The sequence below is a fragment of the Pteronotus mesoamericanus genome, unplaced genomic scaffold, assembly GCF_021234165.1.
Source record: "Pteronotus mesoamericanus isolate MK-2021 breed Mesoamerican mustached bat unplaced genomic scaffold, CSHL_Meso_final scaffold_85, whole genome shotgun sequence".
NCBI lineage: Eukaryota > Metazoa > Chordata > Mammalia > Chiroptera > Mormoopidae > Pteronotus > Pteronotus mesoamericanus.
In genome coordinates, this window is record NW_026555329.1 from 59,358,908 (window position 1) to 59,375,709 (window position 16,802).

General features: G+C 36.9%; 1 protein-coding gene and 1 pseudogene across 2 annotated transcripts in view; both read left to right on the forward strand.

The window, feature by feature from the left end:
* Nucleotides 1-16,802, forward strand: part of PTPRZ1 (protein tyrosine phosphatase receptor type Z1) — a 203,839-nt gene that overhangs the window by 15,750 nt on the left and 171,287 nt on the right. The gene's annotated exons all lie outside the window — the stretch shown is intronic.
* Nucleotides 5,853-7,806, forward strand: LOC129062928 (glutathione reductase, mitochondrial-like; annotated as a pseudogene).

Consider the following 16,802-nt stretch of genomic DNA (forward strand, 5'->3'; position numbering starts at 1 on the left):
AAATACAATAGGACCTGTCCAATCAAATGCTAAATATCATCACCACCTCCTTTCATTCAGCTTATTTATTTATTCATTCATTCATTCATTCATTTATTTATTGTTCAAATATATTTGTCTTCATTTTTCCACCACTTTCCCCTGCCCCACCCATTCCCACCTCCCACCCTCAATCCTTCCCCACTTTGGCTTTGTCCATGGGTCCTTTATGCATGTTCCTTGATTTGACCCTTCTCCTTCTTTTCACTCTTTAGCAGACTAAGAAAGTTGGGAGCACATTCCCAGCCTTCAGAATTAGAATTCAGTTCACCCTCAGAGTCACTTAATCCCTCTTATTTTCAAAAGTAAACTAAAAGTAGGTCAATAAAATCACATTTTCATTAAAACAGGCCCAAGAGTCTATATAGATTTTGAACTGAATTGGCGTACTATCATGGACCACTTTCTAAGGGCTTTTCCTCTTGGCATTCAGACTTTTAAGAAGGAAAATTAAGTGATTAGAATAGAGTACAATAGTGAATGCAGGAGGGAGGAAAGATGACTGTGGCCAGAAACATGAGAGAAAGAGGACTATAAGTTTCTTTATTCTAAGTAGCGGTGGGAGAATCTATTTGTTGGCCTGCACAGCGGATGCACCGTTTCTGTGGCTAAGTTTTCCCTATGTTTCCTGTCAAGCCAGGGTTTTAATAAAACAAAAAGATACCGGATCCTTGTCGTTAACACCTCCTCATCTCTCCAGTTGCCAGCCAAGAGAATTACTCTCAGTTCTTTTATTCTTTTTTTTTTTTTCCCACCAAGAACAAGATCTGAGATACGTAAGATCCTGTTCGATTCAAATGTGGAGAAAGCACTGTAGCTTTTATAGCCACTGGTTACCTGTTGCTGTCAATAGCTGTATTGTCTGCATTTTATCATGTATCCAGTGCTTTAAAAATTTTGAGCAGAATAAGTTTTAGATTTATAGAGATAAAGCTATTTTCCTTGGAAAGGAGAGCCAGTATTCTTGGTACTTTAATGTCTCAAAAAATGTGAGATTAACAGGTTTATGCCCTGCCTTGCTTGAGGGACTATGGGGGACATTTTAAGACCAACTTTTATGACAAAAAATCAGAGTTTCTTCTTTTTGGGGTGCTGACCTGGTTTACAGTGTAGCTAGAAGACCCACAATAAGATATGTAAGATATGAAAAGATGAAAAAATAAATTGCTAAAAACAAAAGTCTATCAAGATGGGAAAAATGTTTTGTGAAATATTATAGAAATATTAGTGTTCTGTTCAGTAAAAATAGTTTAAATATGAATGAGACTAACAGTCAAATAGACATTATTTGCAGACCTCTGTAACTTCCCAGTTCTGTGAACAACAATGATAAGAAAATTGAATTCAGGAAAACTTGTCCTGGTTAGAATAGGATAAAGTTCCCACTAAAAGATATAATCACTCATACTGAAAAAAAAGTCATTATTTTTAACTAATGCCAACTATACTAATATTTAATAATAGATGATTTAAGGAATTATTTTGAAATTTTTGTTTTAACATGTCCAGAACAAAATATAAACATAATTTAAGGAATACAAAAAAAAAGAGAAAACAAAACATCTGAGGAAAATAATTACAGTACTCAGATATTTAATTAAAAGACACTGAAAAAGAGAGCACTTACTGAAATAGTGATGCTTGATAGAATACTAGATTATTAAAAGTTTAAAAAGCTATTTTGTTATATAATAGCTAGAAACATTAGTATTTGATCTGATCAATAATTGGCAAATATCTGTGAGCAGTGATTAAGGTTTGTATGTGACTTACTTTGGGAAAATCAAATTTTAAAACAATTATATAGGGAATGAATTAGATTATCAAAGATTTAAAATTATGAACTCAGAGAAGAATTGGATGAATTAAAAACTAAGCTTTAAGAGAGACAATATTTTCATCCTGTTGTTTAAAAAGGCTTTTGTTATTTTAGTTATTTTAAATGAGGCCTGAGGTAAACATTCAGTGTAACCCCTCATGAAATTCAGCCATTATGGTTACAGTCCTTTGGCGGTAACATTAATCATAAAAGTTATGTATTGCATGTGTTTTTAGAAAAGCTTACTATGACTTCAGAAGTTTTTAATAAGAGATTATCTTTTTAGAAACAACAGATTTTTTTTATTTATTTTTAGAGAGGGGAAGGGAAGGAGAAAGAGAGGGAGAGAAACATCAATGTGTGGTTGCCTCTCGCATGCACCCTCCTGGGGACCTGGTCCCACAACCCAGGTATGTGCCCTGACTGGGAATCAAACTGGCTACCTTTTTGTTGCCAGGCCAGCACTCAATCCACTAAGCCACACCAGCCAGGGCTATCTATTATTTTTGCTAAAACAGAAGGAAGCATATAATATTGGAAAATGTGGAAAAGAGTTCTATGATTGACTTTGGAAGGACTTCCTCCCATCCTGAAACAGACTCTGTGTGAGTGCTCACAGCTAAACATTACATCCTTAAGAACAGAATTTTATTTTTGCATTAAAACCATTTATAATTAAAGTGTTGGTGTTTTCTTTCAAGTTATTAGCTTCATATATGATAATACAAATTAATCAGTGAATGTGGTTAAGATAATGGATGTTTCTTCCAATACTGTTAGTTCTAACATTAAAAAAAAGAATCCTCTAAACTTCTGACCCATTTTTGCCTTCTAGTTTCAGGTAAACTTGGAAAATGTCCTATACTCATCATCATCTCCATTTGCCCTCCTATTGGTTGCCACTCTAAACAGGATCTGTTTCTACCACTCCAAAAAACTGTCTTCATCAATTTCACCAGTGCCCTCAAGATTGCTACATCCAATAGGCAACATCCTTGGTCCACATTGTATTGACCTGCAATGGCTTTTGCCAATTATCACTGCCTTTTTGGTGAGGCTTTGTTCATGTGACTTTCAGAATACCACACTTGCCTGGTTTTCCTGACTGTATCACTGAACACCTACTTTACTCTCCACGTCAGTCACTTTTGCTGATTCCTTCTCATCTGCCAACTTCTAAATATTGGAGTCCCCAGGACTCATTCCTTGGGCCACTTCTCTTTTCTGTCTACACTGTTTGCATGGTTCTCTCATCCCTGTATTCTCTACATGGGTAACTCATAAATTTTTATTTCTAAACTGGACTCTTACTTGAACTCCAGAGCTGTATATGTAGCTGCCTACTTATGTATTTAATATACTTCAAATTTGAGGTGTCCAAAATTGAGGTGTGGCTCTTTCTCCAACTCCATTCCTAAATTCCACTTTATGCTTTATCTCAGTAAATAACTTTACTCTTTCTGTTCAGGCCAAAGTTCTTGAGGCCATCTTCAATTTTTCCTTCTCTCTCACAATTTACATTTACTCTCTCAGCAAGCTTCCCCTAGGTTGCATTTTCTTATGATCTGCAACTGCTGCTATGCTCTGTCTGAGCCTTCATCACCTCTGACTTGGATTATTGCACTGGCTTCCCATAGTTCTCCCTGCTTTGCCTCAGAAAGCAGCCAGGTGATTTTTGTTCAAATGTAAGTTAGATCATGCCCTCCCCTTAATTTCCTGTCTCATTCAAAATAAAAGGCAAAATCCCTGCAGTGTTCATTCAACTCTGAGTCAAAAGTTATATGCAAATTTTCAATTGCATAGGCAGCCCCTCTAACCCCTACATTGTTCAAGGGTTAAAAGCACTTATCTAATCGCCTCTCATGCCCTCACTTCTTCTGTTCTAGCTTCCCTGGCCTCCTTGCTGCTCCTGAATCACTCAGGCATGTTCTCCACTAGGCTGTGGTTTTGCTGGTCCCTCTGTTTAATGTCCTTCTTCTATAATTCTTTATGACCCATCCCTCACCCCCCCTCCCAGTTTTTTGCTCAATGTTACTGTTTTTATTGTGGAATCTCCTGGATACGCTGTTGTAAAGTAAAATTGTGACTATATTTCTCCCCCAAATTCCTTTTATCCCCTTCTATTTATTTTCCTATCATTTATCACTTATATGCATCTTTAATTGTGGTGTTCTCTGTTTGTCCCCATTAGAACCTAAGTTTCATGAGGGTTTGTGGATTTATTTAGCCTCAGTCCCTAGCACAGTGCCTGGCACAGAATAGTGCTCAGTAAATAGTTCTTGAATTAATAAATAACTAAAAATACTCCCCTTCTGTTTGATTTTGCTTGACTCCTATTTTAGGTGATATCACTGTGTCTTTCTTTAGTTTGCATTTTATAGATGTCTTAAGATCGCCTTATATTTTTGACATGTCATGTAACTTTTCATTAAATGGCCCTTGAAAACATCATATAGTCAATTTTTGGCTTTATCTGAAATTTTAGTATATTTTTCAACATCTTCATCTCGTGTTAATTCAATTTCATATTTATGCATCCTAATTGTGTTACACATTCTCCAGTTTTTGCCTTATGTACTATCTAGTCTTTGCATTTATCTTTTCCTGGATCATATTTTTTAATTCTTATTTGATTTTAACAAGTATAATGCTTACAATTTTTTTTCTCTAATCGTCAAGAGAGAAGTTCCTTTGAGATTTTAGCAATAGCAGACCTGAAATACATTACCCACCACCAACAGTCTTTTCCATTTTACCAACCGGCTTCCTCCAACTTCTCTGTTACTGTTACTCAGTATTATAAATATGGATCTGCTATTTTAAATATAAAACATTGCTATTAAGTTACTATTTTTTACATTTTCTTTGGACACTTATAATTAGTTCAGCAACCAGCTCTTTAAGATACATCTGGATTACATTTTATGCCTTAGAGCTTATAGTTGGTTGTTATATATCATAATTTTATCATTCTTGGCTTCCCCCTTGAAGTAATTGTTTAAAGGAGATTTTGGTGACTTGTTTTCTGTATCATACATATACACATTTTTATGCATGTGTATGTATATTTGTGTGTGTGTGTGTGTCTGTATATATATATTTCATATAGTGACAAGAAAATAGTCAAACCTTTCTGATTACAGCTTTGGGGATTCTCCAAATAAAGCAAATAGCCCTGACTGTTTTGGCTCAGTGGGTTGGGCATCATCCTGCAAAGCAAAAGGTCAAAGGTTTGATTCCTGATTAGGGCACATGCCTGGGTTGTAGGCCAGATACCTGGTTGGGGACATGCAAGAGGCAACCAGTCAATATTTCTCTTGCACATGGATGTTTCTCTCCATTTTTCTCTCCCTCCTTCCCTTCCTCTCTCTAAAGAAAGATAAATAAAAATCTTTAATAAAAAAGAAACAAAAGAATAATACTTTAATGCTTTAAAAGTGTGTTTCTTTGTTCTTTGGAAAAATATTTTTCATGATTATAAGATTTTCATTGCAGATGTTTAGAAAATTAAACTCAAAATTCCATCAGAGATAAATATCTTTAACATTTTAGTTTATCTCTTTCCTGACATTTTTCTAAGTATGTACACACACACATGCATACAGAAGGAGAGAGAGCAGGGAGGAAGGGAAATAGAGAGAGAGAAAGAGAAGCATTTTTAACAAAGATTGCCCTGTGCATGGCTTAGCGATTCAACTTTTGAATTTAAAATATAGCGATGATTTGCCATGTCATGAAACACTGTGATTTTAAATTGCTGACTTAGTTAGACTATGGCTTGATTGCATGTTGAAACTGCAACTGACTGTGTGTCTCAAGTAAAAATCAAGTTTTTTCTCTTTGCTTGTCTGCCCTGACTGATAGAGCACTCTCCTATATAGTCAGTGGTGATAGTCTGCACTCAGAAATGTCAGAACCTGAAGCCCTTTTATCGTTTTTCCACCATCTCTGGGGTATTATTTTCTTCCTTGTTTGTCCCTGATGACTCACAACTATGTCAATGGAAAAGGTAAAAGGGGAAATGACAAGGCCTACGTTTTTACGTGTCTTTGAAGTTACAATGCTGAAGTTGCACTTAGCACTTTGCCAGAAATTATGCACATGTTCAAAGAAAAACTAGAAAATTTAGAGAATAGTCTGGATAATCAGGTTCCCAGCTAAACATTTTGTTACTGTAGAAGAAGGGGAGAATGGAGAAGTTAATCACTGTCAAATAATATTCCATTAAACTCTCTTCTGGCCAGGTTTTTGCTGTTACTCAAAATGTATTAATGAACATCCTCATGCTTCCACATCTGTTCCCTCATAAATATTAGCTCTTTAAGGATGGCCAAAATTTTCTGAATATATATCAGATGCTACATAGTATGCTAATATTTTATATATTTTTTCTCCACTAAATGTAATAATCTTAATAGGTAGTTACTCCTCTTGATTCTCATTCAGGGATGTGACCAAAGAAATCAAGACTTCTTTAGAAGGCTATGAATGTTAAATAAGAAAGTGTTGCCCCCTGCTGGCCCTTGCTGTAGCCCATGAAATAGGGCGCTGTCAGGAGCCATTGCCCCTCACTGGCCCCTGGCCCTAGGACTACCTGGTGATTGGCAGTGGTTCTGATGTGCTAGCCAGTGCTTGCTGGCAGGCCAAGCTGGGTGCCAGGGTCATGGTGGCAGAGAGCCACAAGCTGGGTGGCATTTGCGTGAATGTTGGATATGTACCTGAATAGGTAATGTGGAACTCGGCTGTCCACTCTGAATTCATGAGCGATCGTGCTGATTATGGCTCTCAAAGTTATGACAGTAAATTCAGTTGTCAGGTTATAAAGGAAAAGCAGGATGCCTATGTGAGCTGTCAGAACACCATCTATGAAAATAATCTAACCAAGGCCCATGTAGAAATCATCCCTGGCCGTGTGGCATTTACAGGTGATCCCAGGCCCTCAGTAGAGGTCAATGGAAAAAATATACTGCTCCTCACATCCTAAATGAAACAGGTGACTTGCCCTTGAATCCGCAGGAGAGCCAGATCCCAGGTGCTGGTCTAGGAATAACCAATAATGAATTTTTTTAACTGGAAGCATTGCCTAGCCACAGTGTCATTGGTGGTCATTGCTGTGGAGATAGCTGGGATCCTTTCTGCCCTGGGCTCTAAGACATCACTTAGATACAGCATAATGAGGTACTTAGAAATTTTGATTCAGTAATCAGTTCCAACTGCACTGAAGAGCTAGAGATTGCTGACATAGAGGTCCTGAAGTACTGGCAGGTCAAGGAAGTTAAAAAAACCTCCTCAGGCCTGGAGCTCTCCCTGGTTACTTCAGTTCCTGGTAGGAAGCACACCTGGATCATGATTCCAGATGTTGACTGCCTGCTGTGGGCCACTGGGTGGGACCCAAATTCCAGGGGCCTGAATTTAAACAAAGTAGAGATTCAAACTGACAACAAAGGTCACATCATTATAGGTGAATTCCAGAATACTAACATTAAAGGCAGCTACGCAGTTGGGGAAGTATGTGGAAAAGCTTTTCTTACTCCAGTTGCTGTAGCTGCTGGCCGAAAACTTGCCCATAGACTTTTTGAATGCAAAGAAGATTCCAAATTAGATTATGAAAATATCCCCACTGTGGACTTCAGCCACTCCCCTATTGGCACAGTGGGACTCACAGAAGATGAGGCCATTTCTAAATATGGAAAAGAAAATGTGAAGATCTGTTCAACCACCTTTACCTCAATGTATCATGCAGTTATCAAAAGGAAAACAAAATATATGATAAAAATGATTTGTGCTAAGAGGAGAAGGTGGTTGGGATCCATATGCAAGGAATTGGATGTAATGAAATGCTGCAGGGTTTTGCTGTTGCAATAAAAATGGGAGCCACAAAAGCCAACTTTGACAACATGGTTGTCATTCACCCTACCTTTTTGGAAGAACTGGTCACGCTTTGTTGAGAACTCAGAGGCTAGTGTGGCTAGCAGTAGGACCAGTAGACCTTCTGAAATGAGCAAATAATCACATTTACTTAAACTATGTCTATTTAATGTATTTTTTTATTGTAATCAGGATTTTCCAACAGTGGGATTTTTTTATTCTTGTTCAAGTACGAATTTTCAGTAAGTAGTAGAATTTGTTTATGTAGTTGAAAATGTGTTTTATTTTCCAAGATTGATTTTCATTTATTGCTTCTCACGATAATTTTTTAAAGATTTTTTAACAGCTCTGTGTTAGCTGGTAGTTTTGTTTTTGTTTCAGCCTCATCCTAAGTGTAAAACTATATGAACTACAATTAAATTAATGTACTTGAAGGAATATAACTTGCTACTTTTTATAGAGGAAGATGACATCAGCTGTTCATATTTAAATAATGCAAGTGCACAGAATTTATTGTTGTTGCTTTTTAAAGCCAGTACTGTGCTCTTCATATTACAAAGCTACCTCAAGGATGTGACTTTTCTCTAAAAACATATAACACAAAGGGCCTTTCTCCCTTATTTTATTCTTTCTTATAAATGATTAAAAATTATGAGTTGTTTTTAGGAGATAAACTACATAAAACTTGGGAAAGATTTGAGGAAGCTGGTCACCTAAGTGAGAGACATTTTAGAAGTGGCTCAAGAAGGAGCAAGTCTGAAATACTTCAAAAGCCCCTTCCTCTGCTAAGAGTTTGTAGTTCAGTGAAAGATTTCATTTATTGTGTGTGTTCTTGTCATTTTATTTTTTCTACAAACAATTCTCAAAAACTTGAAAATAAAATAACATTCTTCTTAAAAAAAAAGTAAGTGTAAAATAGCTTTGTCTCATAGGCCTAATAAATGGGTGGTTAACATAAGATTCAGATCCAGGACTATCTGACTTCCAAGTCCTACTTCCTACTATCTAATTATTATTTTAGAGTAAATTACTGAAAGAAAAGGTTCTGCCACAAAGTTATGCATAAGGCTGTTGATTCATTTTGTCAGACTCCCATCTGGAAAGCAGATCCCAGTGGGTGCTCCTGTCAATGGTGTATGGGAGGGTCCTTTGCCATTAGATATGTCAAAGGAAAAAAAATGAAAATAATAAAAACCCACTCTTATTTCAGTTTGCATTTAGTTTACATTTATTAATAAATAATGGGTTTTAACAGTTGCATCTGTATTATTATTTGTATTTATTTTGTTGTAAAAGGAAGGGAAGGGGAAAGTCAAGGAACATATAGCAAGGACTCATGGACAAAACCAAAGTGGAAGAGTTGAGGGAGGGAGGGAGGGAGGGAGGAAGGGAGGGAGGGAGGGAGGGGGCAAGGGAAAGTGGTGGGGGGTAGGCAGAGACAAATGTATTTGAAAAAATAAATAAATAAATAATAAAATAATTAAAATGAAAAAAAGTCCCTCAACAATAAAATGAATTTTAAAAATCTCACTAAAAAGAAAAAAATAAATAAATAGTATTTTGCACAAATCCCTTGCACTGAGATATTTCTCTTTTATTTAGAGATTATTAGAACTCTTAAACATATATACAAATGTATGTGTGTGTGCATATATTTCAGATTTCCCTCCATGTTCTTAGACTTTGGTATAATTTTTTGGATTTGTGGGAGAATGCATTATGTTCATCATTTTCTTATATGATATATTTTGGGGATTTATCATTCTGAAAGTCAATTGATTTTAAAAGTAAAAGATAGCCTAAATGTCATGGTAGTTAACTCTTGCATGAAAGGATCATCCTAATTTTTAAAAAAAATCCCTTTCCTAAAGTTTAGAGGACTGTAATGAAATATGTTCTCTATTTTTATAAATTATCTCTTTTATTGAAGTATCTTTAGCTATTTTGAGATACAAATGTTTAGAAAAGGTATGTTGTTTCTCTTCTAAAATAGAGGATGCAGCCATGGCTTACGGTGCATAAAAATAGGCATTTACCTCAAACAAGTCTGGCTGTGATCTAAATGAGAAAAATAAATAAGACCTGTCTCTCCTCCCTTCTCTTATAGTCATGTTTTGCCCCAGTCAGGTCCTGCAGATGTAGGATAAGCATAGTTATATATTTTTGGGAGACAGATATTGAATTCTAGTCATTTAAGAAAACGGGGACACATAGGAGGTTGAAAGTATTGGATGGAATTGATCCCATAAGCTGCTTAGAATTCTTGCAGACCACTTGCACCAAAAATAGCAATGCTCCTTTTTTATAAAACATATCTATTGAGAGAGATATAAAAAACAGTGGCATTTTAAAAGAAATGTGAACAAATGAGAAAATAGAGATCTTTCTCATCCCAGGTTATGGTAGAGGCTCAGTGCAGAAAGTTGTTTTACTATAACCATTGTTACACTTTGATGAATCCACTGGCATTACACACTATTAATCTCAGAATAAAGATACCTTTTACTTAAAAGATCCCTTGAGAATCATTGTGATGACTCAGATTGGCCTTAAGAGGAAAGGATATAAAAGGAATTGGCAACCTACACCCTATACCCCAAACAGTTTAAGAAAATTTTTCAAGTAATACAAAGGACCCAGTCTTTCAGACACTCAGGCAGGTCTCAAAGAAAAAAAGGTTTAGCTTAGCATCTTTCCACCTTTTTCAGTTAAAAATTTTAATTACTGTTCACTTTGAATATTATTTTGTATTAGTTTCAAGTATACATGCTAGTGGTTAGACAATCACATACTTTATAAGGTATTCCCCCTGGTATTTCTAGCACCCACCTGGTACCAGACCTAGTTATTGCAAAATTATTGACTATATTCCTGATGTTTTTCTTGACATCCCCATGACTGTTTCGTAACTACCAATATGTACTTTATAATCCCTTAACTTTTTTCACCCAGTCCCTCAACCCCCCTTTCCTCATACTACTCAACACCAAAAAAACCCCCAACAAATCAATTAACAAGTGTGCAGAAGACCTGAATAGAGATTCCTTCAAAGAGGACATACAGATGGCCAATAGACATATAAAAAGATGCTCAACATCACTAATTGTCAGAGAGATGCAAATTAAAACCACAGTGAGATATCACCACACACCTGTCAGAATGGCCATCATCAATAAATCCACTAATGGCAAGTATTGTCGAGGATATGGAGAAAAGGGAACCCCAGTACACTGTTAGGGGGAATGCAGCCACTGTGGAAAAAAGTATGGAGGTTCCTCAAAGCGTTAAAACTGATTTTTGACCCAGTGATTCCATTCCTGGATGTTTATCCAAAGGAACCCAAAACACTAATTTGAAAGAATACATGCAGTCCTATGTTCATTGCAGCATTATTTACAATAGCCAAGATATGAAAGCAACCCAAGTGCCCATTGATAGAGACGTGGATAAAAAAGCTGTGGTGCATACATACAATGGAATGTTACTCAGGGTCCTTCCTGGTTTATTCTTCTCCCACCTCCCCCAGATACAGAATACGTCAGGCTCCGCTTGGAAAGCCAGCATCACTCTTTCTCCTCCTCTTCTGGATCCTCCTTTTTGTCAAGTGTTCTAGGTTCCCAAATTAGTCAGCAGTTCTGTCTCTTTCTCCAATCAAATCTCCATTTCTTTATATTGACTACTGAGTTGTGTATTTCTTAACTGATTGATCCATATAATTCATGCTGGTCTGTAAATGACCAAAATTAATAAGGACAAAGGTACATTTTAAAAGACAAGCACATTAATTTTAGTGATTCTATAACTGGTATAAGTATAGGGTAGATATTTTTGAGGGACTGGGGCAACACACCCTGTGGGACAGGATGTTTGCCACCGCTTAGTACATACAACTTCATTCAGTTTTCCCTCCATTGACATTTTACCTTAATCTCTATACTGGCAGAGGGTTTATCTGGTAGTCAGCATTGCTTGTGTGCAGAAACACTAGCTTTGTAATTTCTTCATTATTTATAATAACCATTTGTTGGGACACTCATGGTACCAAACACTTTGTATGCTCCTATAATCTTTATTATCCTATGATAGAACTCATCATTATTGTTCTTGTTTTTCATCTTTTAGCTTCTTTAAAGTCGTAACTGTGACTTAAAGGAAGAAGCTTTGAACCTAAGTCTGCTGATTTCACAGCTTCTGTTTTTAACCCCTGTACTATTCTGTAAAAATGGCTTTCCTCACAAAAGTGGTAGGAGTTAAGGTTTGACATAAGTTAGCATGTACATTTCAAAGCACTAATCTCTGGGGGGAAGATGAACCATGATTTTTTCAAGAACAGAGTTTTGAGTGTTTTACATTGCTACTTTTGATTTCAAGCTTCCTGCTACCATGGTGTTCTAAGGAGCGTGGACATTTATCACTTTCATTCTCCTACCCTCTTTGCACATTCTTTGGTTTCCAGAGCTGTCTGGTTGGTTAGTCTGACTGCTCTCTCACTACTTGCCTTAACGGCCATATGTCGCCAAGATTCCTCCCTTTAGCTATCAGTAAGGTCTTGTGCACTTTCCCCACTGAGACAGAAACCTGAGCCACAGTCTGCTGCCTGTTTCTCCGTATTTATCCCCAGAGTTGCCCATCAGCTTTCTCTGCCTTTTCCCCAAGCAACATGCAGTGAACACATTTACTGCAAGAAACACTAAGTGATTGTAGTGGCAAGAAATACAAAGTAGCATGATAGTATATAAGGCAAAATTACCCATTTCATGTACCCATTCCTCATTTAATCATTCAACTAGATTTTTTGATATTTTCCCTAAAACTTTATGAATCCATTGGTTTTCCTAGCTTAAGTGAAAACAAAATAAGGATTTTTTTCCCCAATAAAGTAGAAAAGTAACATCCACTGGTAGTCTATTTAAATACTACAGTAGCAGGAAGTGACCTGAAAATGTATAGCAAGATGTATGGCCCCTTCTGGTGCTAAAACAATAAACCATATAAGCACTTGGTGGCATCCAAGAATATGTGCAGCTCTCATAGATTTCATCCTAGTCAGTGAATTCCCTTCATAGATCTCTTTTAATCATGGAAATATTGGATGGATTTTTCTCATGTTCTATGTATTGCGTCAGTATGAAAAGAACTTGAAAGAAATGGGACATAGATCTTCCCCCAATCCAAAAAAAAGTGGTATTGTTTTATATAGTTCAGAAGGTATCTCTGCTATTCAAAGGATATCTATAAAGTCTTTCAACTGTTGTTCTGGGTAACTATAGTATAAATATAATAGGTATAACCTCTATTAAATTCACATAGTATTTTCTGGACCATGAGAAGCTGCAGTTTGCTCTCAACTCCTACTGTTTGTTTTTTATTTTTAAGTAATGATTATCTTCTCTACAAGAATAGTGGCAAATTTGTTTTTATTTCTTTACTTCCTTTAGGTAGATAAAGGAGTAATCTTGAATGTATTTCTTTTGAGTAAACTGACAAGTCTAGCCAAAAAGTGCTGCTGACAGCTTTGTTGGCTGCTTAATGCATCGGAATGAGGTGGATTGTAATTAAATGTAAGTACATCTTGCTCCAAAGAGAAAGATTTCATGTAAATACTTATAATCTACCAAAGAGTGCAGGAGAGCTCTTCCTAAGTAGTTCAGGTAGGGGAAGACTAATGAAGAGTGTATATGTGAGAAATAAAAGAAGGCATGGAACCGAATGGTTAATGATGGGATAGCATGAAGAGCTGAAATGAAGTAAAACCACAGATGGAAAGCCAATCAGTCTGATGCTTCTGTTTATTCATTATCACAAAGCCTCAGATTATGGCTATATTTTAAATTTTCTTTGATAAAAAACTGCTATCACTGTTTTCTCTCTCTTTCTCTCTTTCTTAGCTTCTCTTAAAATTCAAGTCTGAGGATACTAGGCTAAAACAGTAGCACAAGAACATCTCTATTCCTCTTTTTTACAAATCCTATTAGGCATGGAGGCTCATGTCCCAATTCAAATCAATTACATTTCTTTTTTCAGTCATGACTCAGAATGTCTCTAACTTCCAGTGCCTGGAGATATATTCATATATGACTTCCAGATCTCTCAAAATACATTTCTTATGTTTTTTCATCATTATATTCTTAATATTTTACATGTAACACTCTGAATATATGGAAGATTAATTCTGCTATCTGTACAAGTTCCTATCTCGTTTTTTACATTATCAGAAGTTTTGTTTTATCTTTAAAGTACTGAAAGCTCAGATTTCATCTGAACAGACTGATCATGTAGGAACTGTATCCAGTTTCTTTCAGACTGTCTCTCCCTCCTGAGGAAGCTTGGATCCTGGAGCCCTTGGAAGTTAAAGCTGAGGCTAGGAGACAATGGGTGGCTGTAGACTTAGGGAAAAAGGAGACCTGTGCTTCAGGCCTGGGCATGGGCCACATCTGATTGGAAGGCTCTGCATAGCTCTGTGCAGGCCGGGCTGGGATAGAGGAGAACTGTTCAATGGGAGTTTGACACATCCCCTAAAACAGTGTTACATGGTGTAATTGGATGGAGGGCACCTTCTATGGATTATTGAGGAGACAAAGCTTGGGGTTTGGGACAAAAGACTTTTAATTACGCGCAAATTCCGAAACTGCTATTTGTGATTCAAGGAACCTAGTTGTATAATAGCAGTAACAAATGTACTCTCTGTGGGTAAACATTGGTGCTAGCATTTCTCTTGGAACAGAACAGGAAATTCCACACTGCTTTCCACACTGGCTGCACCCCCCCCCCCCTTTTTTTTTTTTTTTTTTTTTTTTTTTTTTCCCTCCTTTTTTTTTTTTTTACCCCTTTTCTTCCCCCCCCTTCCAGTCCCTGCATTCCCACCAACAGTGTACGAGGGTTCCCTTTTCTCCACAGCCTCGCCAGCACCTGTTGTTTGTTGATCTGTTTATGATGGCCATTCTGACCGGTGTGAGGCGGTACCTCATGGTGGTTTTGATCTGCATTTCTCTGATGGCTAGTGATGCTGAGCATCCTTTCAAATGTCTCTGGGCCCTCTGTATCTCCTCCTTGGAAAAGCGTCTGCCCAGGTCCTTTGCCCATTTTTGGATTGGATCATTTGTCTTCCCGGAGTGGAGTCGAGTGAGTTCTTTATATATCTTGCAGATCAAACCTCTATCTCATGTATCATTAACGAATATATTTTCCCATAAGGTGGGCTCCCTTTTCATTTTGTTGATGTTTTCTTTGGCCGTGCAGAAGCTTCTTATTTTGATGAGGTCCCAATTGTTTATTCTTTCATTTATGTCCCTTGCTTTAGGAGACATATCAGTGAAAAAATTGCTGCATGGTTATATCTGAGAGTTTTCTACCAATGTACTCCTCTAGGACTTTTATGGTGTTGCGACTTATATTTAAGTCTTTTATCCATCTTGAGTTTATTTTTGTGTATGGTGTCAGCTGATGATCCAATTTCAATTTTTTGCATGTAGCCATCCAGCTCTCCCAACACCATTTGTTGAAGAGGCTATTATTGCTCCATTTTATGCTTCTGCCCCCTTTGTCAAATATTAGGAGCCCATAGAGACCTGGGCTTATTTCTGGGCTTTCTATTCTGTTCCACTGGTCTATGGATCTGTTCTTGTGCCAGTACCAGAGTGTTTTGAGTATAGCGGCTTGTAGTGGAGTTTGATGTCCGGTATTGTGATCCCTCCTACTTTGTGTTTCTTTCTCAAAATGGCTGCAGCTATTCGGGGTCATTTATGGTTCCATATAAATTTGTGAACTGTCTGTTCTATTTCTGTGAAATATGTCATTGGTATCATAATAGGGATTGCGTTGAATCTATACATTGCTTTGGGTAGTATGGACATTTTGATGATACTAATTCTTCCCATCCATGTGCACGGTATATGCTTCCATTTATTTGTGTCTTCCTTAATTTCTTTTTTCAATGTTGTATAGTTTTCTGCGTACAGGTCTTTTACATCTTTGGTTAAATTTATTCTAGGGACTTTATTTTTCTTCTTGCTATATCAAATGGTATTTTTTTTCTGATTTCTCCTTCTTCTATTGCATTGCTGGTGTACAAAAATGCCTTTGATTTCTGAATGTTGACTTTGTATCCTGCTGTTTTGCCAAATTCACTTATTAGGTTGAGGAGTTTTTTGGTAGAGTCTACAGGGTTCTCTATGTACACTATCATGTCATCTGCAAACAATGATAGCTTTACTTCCTCCTTTCCTATTTGGATGCCTTTTATCTCTTTCTCTTGTCTGACTGCTGTGGCTAGGACTTCCAATATGATGTTGAAAAGAAGCGGTGAGAGTGGACATCCTTGTCGTATCCCGATCTTAGTGGGAAAGCTTTCAGTTTTTGCCCTTTGAGTATGACATTGGCTGTAGGTTTTTCATATATGGCTTTTATTACGTTGAGGAATGACCCATTTATTCCCATTTTGCTGAGTGTTTTGGTCATAAATGGATGCTGTACCTTGTCAAATGCTTTTTCTGCATCTATCGAGATAATCATGGGGTTTTTGTCTTTTCTTTTATTTATGTGACGTATCATGTTTACTGATTTGCATATATTGAACCATCCCTGCATGCCTGGGATGAATCCCACTTGATTGTGGTGGATAATCTTTTAAATGTATTACTGGATGTGGTTTGCCAATATTTTGTTGAGGATTTTAGCATCTCTGTTCATCAACGAAATTGGCCTGTAGTTTTCTTTCTTTGTAGGGCCTTTATCTGGTTTTGGGATCAGGGTGAGGCTGGCCTCATAGAAAGAGTCTGGGAGTCTTCCCTTCTCTTGGATTTTTTGGAATAGTCTGGGAAGGACAGGGGTTAGCTCTTCCTTAAATGTTTTATAAAATTCTCCTGTGAAACCGTCCGGCCCTGGGCTTTTGTGTGCTGGGAGTTTCTTGATGGCTGCTTCAATTTCCCCAGCTGTTATCGGTCTGTTCAAGCTTTCTGTTTCTTCCTCCTTCAGTGTTGGAAGATTATACTTTTCTAAAAATTTGTCCATTTCATCAAGATTTTCAAATTTCTTGGCATATAATTGTTCAGAGTAGTTTCTGACAATCCTTTGTATT